The sequence below is a fragment of the Loxodonta africana genome, chromosome 3, assembly GCF_030014295.1.
Source record: "Loxodonta africana isolate mLoxAfr1 chromosome 3, mLoxAfr1.hap2, whole genome shotgun sequence".
In the NCBI taxonomy this organism is placed as follows: Eukaryota; Metazoa; Chordata; class Mammalia; order Proboscidea; family Elephantidae; genus Loxodonta; species Loxodonta africana.
Window position 1 is genome coordinate 9,534,376 of NC_087344.1, and position 15,515 is coordinate 9,549,890.

The 15,515-nt window shown below is 44.2% G+C and overlaps 1 protein-coding gene across 1 annotated transcript in view; it reads left to right on the forward strand.

Moving 5' to 3' along the window:
* The first annotated feature begins 13,753 nt into the window (after positions 1 to 13,753).
* Positions 13,754 to 15,515, forward strand: part of LOC100656360 (zinc finger protein 699-like) — a 30,692-nt gene continuing 28,930 nt past the window's right edge. Inside the window, exons 1-2 of the mRNA XM_064280415.1 lie at positions 13,754 to 13,838; positions 15,166 to 15,234. The gene's annotated coding sequence lies outside the window, so the exon portion shown is untranslated. The remainder of the gene's footprint in view (positions 13,839 to 15,165; positions 15,235 to 15,515) is intronic.

Genomic DNA, 15,515 nt, shown 5'->3' on the forward strand with positions numbered 1-15,515 from the left:
CTTTCTTCACTTTCCGAGTCTGTCTCCTAATATCTGCACAAGTTACCTGTGGTCCATGGAGGGGAGGTGAGAGACAAAGACCCACCCCTGGGATGATCTCTGCCATATTCGAAGACTGGACAGGGGTGGGCTCAGGGCATGTACGTGGATCCTCAGCCCCAGCACAGTCCAGGGACTCCACTGGACCACCCAGTGCAATTGCTTTTAATACATTTTCAAAATCCAAAGTTTTAAGATCTCCCCTACACTGTTGTATGCCTGGAGCCCCTGCAGCCTCCTGTACGCACGCACTTGCTGGGGCTTCTCCAGCTTCTCTTCCCAAGGTCTGCGCCTGACCTCGTTGCCTGGGTGGGACGTGACTCTAGTAACAGGCCTCGGGAATATACAGCTGGTCATCCTCCGAGGGAGGCCAGAGCCTAATCCAGATTTGGGCTTGGCCTTTGATACGCGCTCTCGTCGTTTCTTCTGTGAAGACTGGGCCATCATATTTCTTTTGAGTCTCCCCAGAAAAGGCCGGCTCAGAAAACAGGTTGATGGAGGTTCACTCGTGGTCTCAAGCTGTCCTGCTGACTGAACTCCTGGGATTCGGAGAGCCCGTCTCTTGCTGGAAAATCCCTACCTCTCATCTTTGTCACCTTTCCCTCCCATTGACAATAACACCCAAAGGTGGAAATGGAATCTCATGTAGCAGGGAAGAATTTCATGCTCGCTGATTCAGGATTGCAAAAATGTTAACTCTTGTAGTTTGTTTTTTCTACAACAGAACTTAATTACTGTTTTGATACCCTCCCCAATCCTTGTCTCTGGGTGAATGACCTACCTAGCGGCACCCTGGAAGAAAGGCCTGGCGATCCACTTCCATAAAGATTGTCCTTAGTTGCCATCGAGTCGATTCCAGCTCATGGTGACCCGAAGTGTGTGGAGTAGAATTGCTCCACAGGGTTTTCAAGGCCGCGACCTTTTGGAAGCAGATCGCCAGGCCTTACTTCCCTGGCGCCTGTGGGTGGATTTGGACTGGCGACCTTTTGGTTAACAGTCCAGTGCTTAACCACTTCTGCCACCCAGGGACCTGTAAAGATTGCACCCCAAAAAAACCCTGTGGAGCAGTTCTACCAGCCTGTAACACGTGGAGTTGCCATGAGTTGAAATGGACTCGACAGCAGTGGGCTTTTAATCTTGCTAAGTGGTAGAAATTTTATCTCAGTTGAATTTGGTCTCTTCATTCAGCTCTACCCAAGATCATGTTTAAGCTCCAGAGGCCTTGGCACTGGGTGTTGGAGAGACAGCTGGTCCTTGGCTGTTATAATCTGTCACACTTTTCACCTGCTAAAATGGGATTGCTTCTGCTTGGCCGTTGGTCTCTCCACATTGTTTACGTCCCTCTTGGCTCATGCAAGACATCTGACTGTTTTTCCTTAAATCCTGAGTCACTTGAGTGGGAAAACTAGACAACCCGGTCTATCTGGGGTGGTCCTGGTGGCTGTAGTTATTAATAGTGATTCTTTTCATGCTCCAAAGTGTCCTTATTTGGGTCACAAATTATATGACCACTGTCTTAGATTGGTGTCTTAGTTTCTATAACAAGATAACACAAGTGGGTGGTTTTAAAGAACAGTTCATTTTCTGACAGGACTCCCTGGGTGGTACAAATGATTAATGCGCTCCACTGCTACCTAAAAGGTTGGCAGTTCCAGTCCACCCAGAGGCACCTCAGGAGAAAAGCCTGGTGATCTACTTCCAAAAGGTCATAACTTTGAAAATCCCATGGAGCACAGTTCTACTTTGACAAACGTGAGGGTGCCTTGTGTTGGACTCGACTCAACTGGTTTTTTTTTTTTTCTCAGGATTCTGGAGGTTAGAAGTCCAAATCAGGGTTGATTCCTTCCATTTCTCCTGTTATAAGGATTGAATTGTGTCCCCAAAAGGATATGTTGAAGTCCTACCCCCTGTACTTTTGAACAGTGACCCTGTCTGGGGATATAGGGCTTTTCTTTGCAGGTGTCATCAGTTCAGTTGACTACATCATACCAGAGTAGGATGGCTCCTAATCCTATTTGACTGGTGTCTTATAAAAAGAGAGGACAGACGTGGAAATGGTCACACACCGGGAAAGACACTACTTGAAAATCTGTCTACAAGCAAAGGAACGCCAAGGATCACCTCAGCATTTCCTGTCCAACTCTTCTCCTCCACTTTGCAGAACCCTGCTATTTTTTGTTGCAGGAACAGCTGGCTCAGACTGATAAAAGTTCTTCCATCTCATTATTTGTGGATTCTATATTTGCAAATTTGCCTACTTGCTAACATTTTTTCATAACCCCCCAATCAACACTTGTGGTGTTTTCACAGTCATTTACAGATATGTGCATGCTAGGAGGAGCGAAGAGAGAGAATTTCTGACTCGCAGCAACCCTATAGGATAATTAGAACTGCCCCATTGGGTTTCCAAGGCTGTAAATCTTTTTATTTCCAGCTTTTCTTTTTTTTTTAATTGTGCTTTAGGTGAAAGTTTACAGCTTAAGTTAATTTCTCATACAAAAATTTATACACATATTTTATTATTACATGACATTAGTTGCAATCCCCACAGTGTGATGACACACTCCCCCTTTCCACCCTGGGTTTCCCGTGTCCATCCAACCAGCTCCTGTCCCTGCCTTCTCATTCTGCCTCCAGACAGGAGTCCCCGTTTGGTCTTGTGCATCTTCTTGAACTAAGAAGCACGCTTCTCACGAGTACTATTTTTTGTTTTATAGTCCAGTCTAATCTTTGTCTGAAGAGTGGGCTTTGGGAATGATTTTAATTCTGGGTTAACACAGTGTCTGGGGGCCATGGCTTCAGGAATTCTTCCAGTCTCACTCAGACCATTAAGTCTGTTCTTATTACTTGAATTTGAGTTCTGCTCCACACTTTTCTCCCGCTGTGTCCAGGACTCTCTGTCGTGTTCCCTGTCAGGGCAGTCATTGGTGGTAGCCAGGCACCATCTAGTTCTTCTGGTCTCAGACTGGTGGAGTCTCTGGTTTATGTGGTCCTCTAGTCTCTTGGGGTAATATTTTCTTTGTGTCTTTGGTTTTCTTCATTCTCCTTTGAGGATGAGATATATCTTCAGCAGTTTTTCACACTCCATGAACATGTAGAAAGGAACAGAATATTTTCCATTCAGAATCTGCTCCTGCAGCTACTTGAAGTTCTGCCCATCAAAAGGCGGGCATCCTCTGACCAATGTGTACAGAATCACTCCCATGTGCCACACATCCACTGTGGTTTCATTGTACTTTTGGCCCTGGAAGAGTCCTGGGGGCAGAATAGTGGGGACTGCTACAAAACATATCTAACTTTTTTTTTTTTTTGCCAAAGGCCAATTCCTTGGTGACAATAACATCTGCAATTTTGATGTCATAACAGCATCTAAGAGCAGGCTTTCTGCTTTTATCTCTATACACGTTGAACTTTTTTTGACAGTACTGCACAGCAGACACTGGCAGAATTTGGCTTGGGCCACTTTTTCTTTCATGTTTGCATGAGCCACTAGGTAACCAAGCACTCTCCTCCCTTAGTGTACTCCATGAAAAGGTAGAGTTTTCTCAGTCTTGCTGTTTTCAAACAAATACATTAGGATGAGTCATGGATTGAATTGTGTCCCCCCAAAATATCTGTCAACTTGGCTAGGTCATAATTCCCAGTATTGTATGATTGCCTACCATTTTGTCATCTTGTGTGATTTCCCCATGTGTTGTAAATCCTACCACTATGATGTAACGAGATGGATTACTGGCAGTTATACTGATAAGATCTACAAGATTAGGTAGAGTCTTAAGCCAATCTCTTTGGCGATATAAAAGAGAGAAGTGAGCAGAGAGGTATGAGGACCTCATACCACCAAGAAAGCAGTGCTGGGAGCAGAGCGCTGAGATGCTCCCAGGACACGGGAAGACTGATGACAAGGACCTCCCTCTGGAGGTGCCAGAAATCCTTTCTCTGGAGCTGGCGCCCTGAATTTGGACTTGTAGCCTACCAGACTATGAGAGAATAAATTTCTGTTTGTTGAAGCCATCCACTTGTGCTATTTCTTTTATAGCAGCACTAGATAACCAAGACAGAATTGTTCAAGGTCTTCATTATTCTTACTTCATGGGAGAGTTTCAAAAGGCTGGAGAAGTTCTGTTTAGTCTTGCCAATGATCTTGACACTGATGCTCAGCCAAGCTTGGAACAGGTTGGTTTCAGCTACGATCTCTAACCTCAGGGGCCCCTGTTGTTTTTAGGTGCCGTCGAGTCAGTTCCGACTCATAGCGACCTTACTTACTACCAAATGAAACACTGCCTGTCATGCTCCATCCTCACAATCATTATTATGCTTGGGCCCATTGTTGCAGCCACTGTGTCAGCCCTTCTCATTGAGGGCCTTCCTCTTTTTGGCTAACCCTCTACTTTACCCATCATGATGTCCTTCTCCAGGGATTGATCCCTCCTGATAACATGTCCAAAGTATGTGAGACATAGTCTCAGCATCTTTGCTCCTAAGGAGCATTCTGGTTGTACTTCTTCCAAGACAGATTGGTTTGTTCTTTTGGCAGTCCATGATATATTCAATATTCTTCGCCAACATCACAATTCAAAGGCATCAGTTCTTCTTCGGGTTTTCTTATTCATTGTCCAGCTTTCACATGCATATGAGGCAACTGAAAACACCATGGCTTGAGTCAGGGGCACCTTAGTCTTCAAGGTGACATCTTCGCTTTCCAACATGTTAAAGAGGTCTTTTGCAACGGATTTGCCCAATGCAATGTGTCTTTTGATCTCCTGAGTGCTGCTTCCATGGGTGTTGATTGTGAATCTAAGTAAAATGAAATCCTTGACAACCCTGATCTTTTCTCTATTATGATATTGGTTATTGGTCCAGTTGTGAAGATTTATGTTTCCTTTATGTTGAGGTTTAATCCATACTGAATGCTGTGGTCTTTGGCCTTTTTCAGTAAGTGCTTCAAGTCCTCTTCAATTTCAGCAAGCAAGGTTGTGACATCTGTATAATGCAGGTTGTTGATGCATCTTCCTCCAATCCTGATGCCCCGTTCTTCTTCACAGAGTATAGCTTCTCAGATTTTCTGCTCAGCATAGAAATTGAATAGGTAGTGTGAAAGGATACAACCCTGACGCACACCTTTCCTGACTTTAAAACATGCAGTATGCCCTGGTTCTGTTTGAACGACTGTCTCTTGGTCTATATATGGGTTCCTCATGAGCACAGTTGAGTATACCGGACTTCCCATTCTTCCCAATGTTATCCATAATTTGTTATGATCACACGGTCGAATGCCTTTGTGTAGTCAATAAAACACAGGTAAGCATCTTTCTGATATTCTCTGCTTTCAGCCAGGATCCATCTCACATCAGCAATAATATCCCTGGTTCAACAGCCTCTTCTGAATCTGGCCTGAATTCTTGCCGTTCCCTGTTGATATGCTCCTGCAACCGCTTTTGAATGGGCTTCAGCAAAATTTTTCTTGCGTGTGATATTAATGATATTGTTCAATAAATTCTGCATTCAGTTGGATCGCCTTTCTTGGGAATAGGCATAAATATGAATCTTGTTTAGTCAGTTGGCCAGGTAGCTATCTTCCAAATTTCTTGGCATAGACTAGTGAGCGCTTCCAGTGTTGCATCTGCTTGTTGAAACATCTCAATTGATATTCTGTCAATTCCTGGAGCCTTGTCTTTCGCCAGTGCTTTCAGCGCAGCTTGGACTTCTTCCTTCAGTACCATCAGTTCGTGATCATATGCTACCTCCTGAAATGGGTGAATGTCAGCCAGATCTTTTTGGTGTAATGACTCTGTGTATTCCTTCCTTCTTCCTTTTTTTTTTGTAATAATTATTATTGTGCTTTAAGTGTACAAATCAAGTCAGTCTCTCACACAAAAACCCATATACACCTTGCTACACACTCCCAACTACCCTCCCCCTAATGAGACAGCCCACTCTCTCCCTCCACTCTCTCTTTTCGTGTCCTTTTCGCCACCTTCTAACCCCCTCTACCCTCTCATCTCCCCTCCAGGTGGACACTTGAGGCTTTGATGCCAACAAAGTCTCAAGTGTCCACCTGATCCAAGAAGCTCACTCCTCACCAGCATCCCTCTCCAACCCATTGTCCAGTCCGATCCATGTCTGAAGAGTTGGCTTTGGGAATGGTTCCTGTCCTGGGGCAACAGAAGGTCTGGGGACCATGATCACCGGGGTCCTTCTATTCTCAGTCAGACCATTAAGTCTCGTCTTATGAGAATTTGGGGTCTGCATCCCACTGCTCTCCTGCTCCCTCGGGGGTTCTCTGTTGTGTTCCCTGTCAGGGCAGTCATCGGTGGTAGCTGGGCACCATCTAGTTCTTCCGGTCTCAGGATGATGTAGTCTCTGGTTCACGTAGCCCTTTCTGTCTCTTGGGCTCGTAAACACCTTGTGTCCTTGGTGTTCTTCATTCTCCTTTGATCCAGGTGGGTTGAGACCAATTGATGTATCTTAGATGGCTGCTTGCTAGCGTTTAAGACCCCAGATGCCACTCTTCAAAGTGGGATGCAGAATGTTTTCTTAATAGATTTTATTATGCCAATTGACTTAGATGTACTCTGACACCATGGTCCCCAGACCCCTGCCCCTGCTACGCTGGGCTTCGAAACATTCAGTTTATTCAGGACACTTCTCTGTTTTTGGTTTAGTCCAATTGTGCTGACCTCCCCTGTATTGTGTGCTGTCTTTCCCTTCACCTAAAGCAGTTCTTACCTAATTTCTAATTAGTGAATGCTCCTCTCTCACCCTCCCTCCCTCCCCCCTCTCCTAACCATGAAAGAATGTTTTCTTCTCAGTTTAAACTATTTCTCAAGTTCTTATAATAGTGGTCTTATTCAATATTTGTCCTTTTGCAACTGACTAATTTCACTCAGCATAATGCCTTTCAGGTTCCTCCATGTTATGAAATGTTTCACAGATCCATTACTGTTCTTTATCGATGCGTAGTATTCCATTGTGTGAATATACCATAGTTTATTTATCCTTTCATCTGTTGATGGACACCTTGGTTGCTTCCATCTTTTTGCTAGTGTAAACAGTGCTGCAACAAACATGGGTGAGCATACATCTGTTTGTGTAAAAGCTCTTATTTCTCTAGCATATATTCCAAGGAGTGGGATTGCTGGATCGTAAGGTAGTTCTATTTCTAGGTTTTTAAGGAAGTGCCAAATTGATTTCCAAAGTGGTTGTACCATTTGACATTCCCACCAGCAGTGTTTAATTGTTCCAGTCTTTCCACAGCCTCTCCAACATTTATTATTTTGTGTTTTTTGGATTAATGCTAGCCTTGTTGGAGTGAGATGAAATCTCATTGTAGTTTTGATCTGCATTTCTCTAATGGCTAATGATCGTGAACATTTCCTCATATATCTGTTAGCTACCTGAATGTCTTCTTTAGTGAAGTGTCTATTCATATCTTTTGCCCATTTTTTAACTGGGCTATTTGTCTTTTTGTAGTTGAGTTTTTGCAATATCATGTAGATTTTAGAGATCGGGTACTGATCAGAAATTTCATAGCTAAAAACTTTTTCCCAGTCTATAGGTAGTCTTTTTACTCTTTTGGTGAAGTCTTTGGATGAGCATAGGTGTTTGATTTTTAGGGGCTCCCAGTTATTTAGTTTTTCTTCTACATTCTTTATAATGTTTTGTATACTGTTTATGCCATGTATTAGGGCTCCTAAAGTTGTCCCTATTTTTTCTTCAACGATCTTTATCGTTTTAGATTTTATATTTAGGTCTTTGATCCATTTTGAGTTAGTTTTTGTGCATGGAGTGAGGTATGGTCTTATTTCATTTTTTTGCAGATGGATATCCAGTTATGCCAGCACCATTTGTTAAAAAGACTGTCTTTTCCCCATTTAACTGTTTTGGGGCCTTTGCCAAATATCAACTGCTCATATGTGGATGGCTTTATGTCTGAATTCTCAATTCTGTTCCATTGGTCTAGGTATCTGTTGTTGTACCAGTACCAGGCTGTTTTGACTACTGTGGTGGTATAATAGTTTCTAAAATCAGGTAAAGTAAGGCCTCCCACTTTGTTCTTCTTTTTCAGTAATGCCTTATTTATCCGGGGCCTCTTTCCCTTCCATGTGAAGTTGGTGATTTGTTTCTCCATCTCATTAAAGAATGTCCTTGGGATTTGGATCAGAATTGCATTAAATGTATAGATCGCTTTTGGTAGAATAGACATTTTTATGTTAAGTCTTCCTATCCATGAGCAAGGTATGTTCTTCCACTTATGTAAGTCTCTTTTAGTTTCTTGCAAAAGTGTACTGTAGTTTTCTTTGTATAAGTCTTTTACATCCCTGGTAAGATTTATTCCTAAGTATTTTATCTTTTTGGGGGCTACTCTAAATGGCATTGATTTGGTGATTTCCTCTTCGATGTTCTTTTTGTTGGTGTAGAGGAATCGAACTGATTTTTGTATGTTTATCTTGTATCCCAATACTCTGCTGAACTCTTCTATTAGTTTCAGTAGTTTTCTGGAGGATTCCTTAGGGTTTTCTGTGTATAAGATCATGTCATCTGCAAATAGAGATACTTTTACTTCTTCCTTGCCAATCTGGATGCCCTTTATTTCTTTATCTAGCCTAATTGCTCTGGCTAGGACTTTCAGTACAATGTTGAATAAGAGTGGTGATAAAGGGTATCCTTGTCTGGTTCCTGATCGCAATGGGAATGTTTTCAGGCTCTCTCCATTTAGGGTAACGTTGGCTGTTGGCTTTGTATAAATGCCCTTTATTATGTTGAGAAATTTTCCTTCTACTCCTATTTTGCTGAGAGTTTTTATCATGAATGAGTGTTGGACTTTGTCAAATGGCTTTTCTGCATCAATTGATAAAATCATGTGATTCTTGTCTTTTGTTTTATTTATGTGGTGGATTACATTAATTGTTTTTCTAATGTTGAACCATCCCTGCATACCTAGTATGAATCCCACTTGGTCATGGTGAATTATTTTTTTGATATGTTGTTGAATTCTATTGGCTAGAATTTTGTTGAGGGTTTTTGCATCTACATTCATGAGGGACATATGTCTATAATTTTCTTTTCTTGTGGTGTCTTTAACTGGTTTCCTTCCATCTTCTTTTGATGCTTCCTGCATTGTTTAATATTTTCTCTGCAGAATCCTTCACTATTGCAACTCTAGGCTTGAATTTTTTCTTCAGTTCTTTCAGCTTGAGAAATGCAGAGCATGTTCTTCGCTTTTGGTATTCTAACTTCAGCTCTTTGCACGTGTCATCATAATACTTTGCTTTGTCGTCTCGAGCTGCCCTTTGAAATCTTCTGTTGAGTTCTTTTACTTCATCATTTCTTTCTTTTGCTTTAGCTACTCGACATTTGAGAGCAAGTTTCAGAGTCTCTTCTGACATCCATTTAGGTCTTTTCTTTCTTTTCAATTACCTCTTGCTTTCTTCACGTATGATGTCCTTGACGTCATTCCATAACTTGTCTAATCTTTGGTTATTGGTGTTCAACATGTCAAATCTATTCTTGAGATGGTCTATAAATTGAGGTAAGTTATATTCAAGGTTGTACTTCGGCTCGTGTGGACTCGGTCTAATTTTCTTCAGCTTCGACTTGAACTTGCATGTGAACAGTTGATGGTCTGTTCCGCAGTCAGTCCCTGGTGTTGTTCTGACTGATGATATCAAGCTTTTCCATCATCTCTTCCCACAGGTGTAGTCGATTTGATTCCTGTATTTTATATCTGGCAAGGTCCACATGTGTAGTAGCTGTTTATGCTGGTGAAAAAAGGTATTTGCAATAAAGATGTTGTTGGTCTTGCAAAATTCTATCATGCAATCTCCAGCATCATTTCTATCACCAAGGTCATATTTTTCAATTATTGATCCTTCTTCTTGCTTCCCAACTTCCACATTCCAATCACCAGTAATTATCAAGGCATCATGACCGCATGTTCGATCAATTTCATACTGCTGAATTTGATGAGGGGCCCCTACCAATGTGTAAAATTTCATGAAACTGAAAGAATGTTTTGAGATAAACCCTGATACTGGGCGAAGCCTGAATTACGACTGATCCTACCCTGTATGCTGCAGTGCCCTCACAAAGGAAGGTCCTGGAGCAAATCCTGACCCTGAGCTAAGCTTAGATTTTGTCATTAGCCTCAGAGCTATTTCTAAATCTGGAAATGACAGATAATTTAGGAGGTTGGAATGATTAGTAAGAGAATGGGCAAAACAAAGGGGAATGAAAAAGGGAAGAGAAAGGAATTCATCCCAGCAGGGTGGAGACCTGCTATGGATTGAATCGTGCCCCCCAAAATGTGTGTCAACTAGGCTAGACCATGATTCCCAATATTGTGTAGTTGTCCTCCATTTTGTGATTATCCTCTGTGTTGTAAATCCTGCCTCTATGATGTTAATGAGGCAGGACTCAATCTACAGGATTAGGCTGTATTTTGAGTCACTCTTTTTTGAGACATAAAAGAATCAAGCAGAGAGGAGAGGGACCTCCTAACACCAAGAAAGAAGTGCCGGGAGCAGAGTGCATTCTTTGGACCCGGGGTCCCTGTGCTGAGAAGTTCCTAGACCAGGGGTAGATTGATGACAAGGACCTTCCCCTGGAGCTGGCACCCTGAATTTGGACTTGTAGCTTCCTAGACTTTGAGAGAATACATTTCTGTTTGTTAAAACCATCCACTTGTAGTTATAGCAGCAGTAGATATAGCAGCACTAGATAACTGAGACAAGATCTTTAACCAGTTGTTAAGAAATGGGAGGAATAGAATGAGTATCAATGGGGTCAAAACAAAAGTCTTTCTTAGTGCAGCATTGTTACAAGTTGGGTGATTGTTCCTCAAAATTGAGAGATCCTAAACAAATGTGCTTTATTCACCCCAGTTCGGAGGGATTTGGAAACGTCCAGGATTAATATGACGATGAGAGACCTGACCTCCTTTTGACTGGAGCAATAATCCCAAATCTTATTTTGTCAATTAGTATCACCAGGTTCTTGAGGAACCTTAATAAAATAGGTTGGGAGAGTGGCTACCTTAGAATCAGTCTCATTGGCTTTGAATACAGGTAGTCCCCAACTTAAAATGTATTCCAGTGACAATGAACCACACTTATGACCATTCTTTTTTTTTTTTAAATAATATATTTAGTAATATGTATTACATACAATGTTACAGCACACGATTTGCTGATATTATTCTCAGCTGTGGAACATAACAAATTATGGGTAAGATTGTGAAGAATAGGAATTCCAGAAGAGTTAATTGTGCTCATGAGGAAACTGTACATAGACCAAGAGGTAGACGTTCAAACACAAAACAAGGGGATACTGCATGATTTAAAATCAGGAAAGGTGTGGGTCAGGGTTGTATCCTTTCACCATACTTATTCAATCTGTATGCTGAGCAAATAATCTGAGAAGCTGGACTATATGAAGAAGAATGTGGCATCAGGATTGGAGGAAGACTCATTCATTAGCCTGTGTTATGCAGATGATACAACCTTGCTTGACTGAAAGTGAAGAAGAATCGAAGCACTTACTGATGAAGATCAAAGACTACAGCCTTCCCTATGGATTATACTTCAACATAAGAAGAACAGAAATCATCACAACTAGATCAATAAGCAATATCATGACAAATGGAGAAAAGTTTGAAGTTGTCAAGGATTTCATTTTACTTGGATTCATAATCAACACCCACGGAAGCAGCAGTCAAGAAATCAAATGACGTATTGCCTTGGGCGAATCTGTTGCAAAGGACCTCTTTAAAATGTTGAGAAACAAAGATGTTACTTTGAGCACTAAGGTACATCTGACCCAAGCCATGATGTTTTCAGTCACCTCATATGCATGTGAAAACTGGACAATGAATGAGGAAGACCGAAGATTTGATGCCTTTGAATTATGGCATTGGCGAAGAATATTGAATATACCGTGGACTGCCAGAAGAATGAAAAAAATCCGTCTTGGAAGAAGTACAGCCAGAGTACCCCTCGGAAGCCAGGGTGGTGGGACTTTGTCTCACGTAGTTTGAAGATGTTATCAGGAGGGACTAGTCTCTGCAGAAGGGCATCATGCTTGGTAAAGTAGAGGAAGACCCTCAATGAGATGGACTGACACAGTGGCTGCAGCAATGGGCTCAAAGACAGATGATTGTGAAGATGGCTCAGGACTGGACAGTGTTTCCTTCTGCTGTACGCAGAGTTGCTATGAGTCCGAACCAATCTAAAAGCAACAACATCTTTCTCAGGTGTTCAGTGGTACACGCTCAGTGTTATGATTTACTGATCAAAGCACTGCGGTATAACCCGGTCTACAATGAAGTCTGTGTCGGTGTTGGTGTAGGGAGTCATAACCGAATAGAAAGTTGGGCAATGTTCACCTCTAAAGACATAGGACAATCGAACTGTACTAGAACTGAACAGCCATTAGGACTCCAACTTCACCTTTACAACACTGATGCTGACAGATAAAAGATCAGATTTATAAAGATACCGATAATAAAAGGCAATAATAAGGAAAACAAACAAAAAGATGTATTCGACTTATGTCAGAATTGATACACGTTATAAGTAGTGGACTACCTGCACCATAAAATGGAAGAGCATGTTTTGGTTTACACAGGACTCACAGCTCTGGGTTGTATGACTGTACCAAACCAAACCCAAACGCGCTGTCGAGTTGATTCAGGCTCATAGCGACCCTATAGGACAGAGTAGAAATGCCCCATGGAGTTTCCAAGGAGCAGCTGGTGGATTCCAACTGCCAAGCTTTTGGTTAGCAGCCGAACTCTTAACCACCGTGCCACGAGGGTGCCTATAATATATAGAGTTTATGTGCTATGGGGTCGCTATGAGTTGTAATCGACTGGAGTACACAAAAATGAAACACCTCAGCTTGCAATATACATAACCCACACAACTCTGCTCTCAAATTGTTTGAAACGTTAAAGGAAGCAGTTCTGGTTCTCAGGACCCCAAAGACTGAAATGGTTCAAAAGGAGGAGAATCAAGTTCTGTCGGAAGGTCAGAAACCGAAAGCCCAGGTGTTTGTGTGTGGGGGTGGGGGGAAGCTCAGGCCCAGCTTGCCTCACTCCTCGCTCCACCCCTCGCCGGCCGAGGCTCCGCCCCACCCCGCCCCTCGCCGTCCGAGGCCCCGCCCCACCTTCTGCAAAGCCCTGCCCCGGCCTCCGCAGTCTGAGTCCCACCCCAACCCTGCACGGCACCGCCCCGCCCCGGCACAGCTCCGTCCCGCCCCCGCCCACCCCACAGCCCCGCCCACCCCTAAGAGGCCCCCTCGCCCTGCCTTTCGAGGCCTCGCCCCACCCCAGCACAGCCCTGCCTCACCCCTGCCGCCCAAGACCCGCCCTCAGCTCAGCCCTGCCTCGCCCCTGCACGCTTCCGCTTCGTCCCCGCCACCCGAGGCCCCGCCCCGCCCCTGTGCAGCCCCGCCTCGCCCCTGCACAGTTCCGCCTCCCCCCCGCCCCTTCCGAGGTTCCGCCCCACCCCTGCACAGCCTGCCCCGCAGATGCACAGTTCCGCCCCGCCCCCGCAGCCCGAGGCCCCGCCCCTGCACAGTTCCGCCCCGCCCCAGCCGCCCGAGGCCCCGCCCCACCCCTGCACAGCCTGCCCCGCCTATGCACAGTTCCGCCCCGCCCCCGCAGCCCGAGGCCCCGCCCCTGCACAGTTCCGCCCCGCCCCAGCCGCCCGAGGCCCCGCCCCACCCCTGCACAGCCTGCCCCGCCGCGCCATTTCTGGCAGACACGGAAGAGGGTCAGTTGCAGCGACAGTCCCACAAGGGTGAGTCAGACTTGTCTTTCTAGTTCAGTCCCGCGCTTCGCGTCCCCTCCAGTCCCGTGTCCTCCCCGTCCGGGGTCTCGGGGTCCCCGGCCCGGTGTCGTCGCAGATCCGCGTCCGTTTCCGGTTAAGCCGCTCCGAGCCGGTGCGCCCGACCTTCCTGCCTCCGGCCAGGTGACCCGCTGCGCCCTTTCCTGCCGGCCCTTCCCTGACCCCTCCCCACGTCCGCCCGGAGCGGCCCGCGGGGCTTCCTCGCCTGCGCCCCCAGCCGCGTCCCCTGCACTCTCAGGGCGGCGCCGGCTGTCCCCGTGGCCCACGGCGCGAGTCAGAAAGTTGCCTTCGTGTTGTCATTTTCGGTCAAATCATGTTTCTTTCATTCTTGAAGCTTATCATTTCTTTAAAGTTTTATTAAAATTTACTTAATATTCGCTCCCCCTGGTGGCACAGTGGTTAGAGCTCGGCTGCTAACCAAGAGGTCGGCAGTTCGAATCCACCAGCCGCTCCTTGGAAACCAGTTCTGCTCTGTCCTGTAGGGTCGCTATGAGTCGAAATCGACTCCACGGCAATCGGTTTGTTTTGTTTTCTCTCTCTTGGTTTACAGATTTGAACAGGCTCTTTGCTTTTTTCAAAAACACTGCACCCCCCCCCCGACCCCTTGTTTTTTGAAGGCCCCTGGGTGGACCAGACAGTTTGCGCTGGTGTGCTAACCTGAAACAAGGTTGGCGTTCGAATGCTCTGAGTGGAACTGCGAGAGAGAGGCCTGTGCTTTTTGTAAACATTACAGACAAGAGAACCCTATGGAGCAGTTCTAGGCTGTAACACCTGTCCATTCCAGGGCAATGATTTTTTTTTTCTTTTCTTCGTTTTTTAATATTACGTTTTTAAAGATAACATGTATTTCAGGATCCGTTAATCACATTTCCAGGTTCTGAGTACTTTGATTTTTCACGGTGATAAACCAAAACCAAAAACTGTTACTGTGAAGTCGATTCCGACTCATAGTGACTCTGTAGGAGAGTAGAACTGCCCTGTAGCGTTTCCAAGAAGCAGCTGGTGGATTCGAACTGCTGACCTTTTGGTTAGCAGCTGTAGCTCTTACCCCAGTCCCAGTCCCATTCCCAGTGCCCAGTGACTCTAAATTGGTTATCAGCTGTCACATAGGGTTTAAAAACTTTTCCTGTAATCAGATTCTAAGTACATAAACCAGCTTTTGCTTTTCGATTTGTTTAGTTTTGCTTCCACTCTCTGATATTTGTTCACCTTCATTTTTGATTTAACTGTGCAAGAACTGTGGCCTATCTAATATCCTTTTTTTTTTTTTTTCTTTGAGATCGTTTCACAGCTTTATTTCTAATTGAAGACAACACAATACCCAGTAACAGGAGAATTGTTAAATACGGTAAGATATCATCTTCTTTGAAATTAGCTGACATCTGACATTTTCATTCTTTTTTTGTGTATCTTTTTTTTTTTTGTGCTTTAGGTGAAAGTTTACAGCTCTAGTTAATTTCTCCTACAAAAATTTTCACACCTATTGTTATGTGACATTAGTTACAGTCCCTATAATGGGATGGCACACTTCCCCTTTCTACCCCAGGTTTCCTGTGTCCATTCAACCAGTTCCTGTCCCTTCCTGCTTTCTCGTCCTGCCTCTGGCCAGAAGCTGCCTGTTTGGTCTTG